Here is a 628-nt window from a genome sequence, read left to right on the forward strand (position 1 = left end):
CTTATGTACAACACCATCATTCAGCTATCTTTGGGGGAGTTATGGGTTTTATCACAGGGTTTTATACTGCTGTCTTTCACCACAGTATCAGGATGTTCTTGCTGAGTTATTCAAGCCTAAGTGAAGATAAGGTCACCTCACAAGTGCAAGATGTCAGTGCGCATCTCAGCAGCTATAGGCTGTGCTAACTGAGGGTTTTATGCTGGCAGTGACTCAGGTACTTCTATAAATTTATCATCATCTTCAGCAGATTGAAGCCTGTGCTAGCTGGAACTATGTGAAGCTCACCTCTTCATATTCAGCACATAATATCAGTGTTTGAGAGGATCCTAAAACTCATAGCAAAATTACCACAATTTACCTGCTTTTTGACCAGGACCAATAAGTATCATGTAGATTCAATCCCTAACTATAAATGGGCCCCACATTCTGCAAAACCCAGTCCATATTTCCATATAGCTTTGTAAAACTTTTGACAAAACTGGTCCAAGTTCTGAGTTTGGGAGACCAGGTGAGTTTTGCCCAGGACTGAGTTGTTTTGTGAAAACTTCACATGGAGTCAAATGAATATAGGAACTAATAAACTCCTAGAATCTGACTTTACCCAGCTTTGAGATTTTTATCTATT

The 628-nt window shown here is 39.6% G+C and overlaps 1 protein-coding gene across 1 annotated transcript in view; it reads left to right on the plus strand.

Moving 5' to 3' along the window:
• ALPK2 (alpha kinase 2) overlaps nucleotides 1-628 on the plus strand; it is a 93,710-nt gene that overhangs the window by 73,668 nt on the left and 19,414 nt on the right. The window lies entirely within an intron of this gene.

The sequence above is a fragment of the Gavialis gangeticus genome, unplaced genomic scaffold (assembly GCF_001723915.1).
Source record: "Gavialis gangeticus isolate Ggan-Ray unplaced genomic scaffold, GavGan_comp1, whole genome shotgun sequence".
Lineage (NCBI taxonomy): Eukaryota > Metazoa > Chordata > Crocodylia > Gavialidae > Gavialis > Gavialis gangeticus.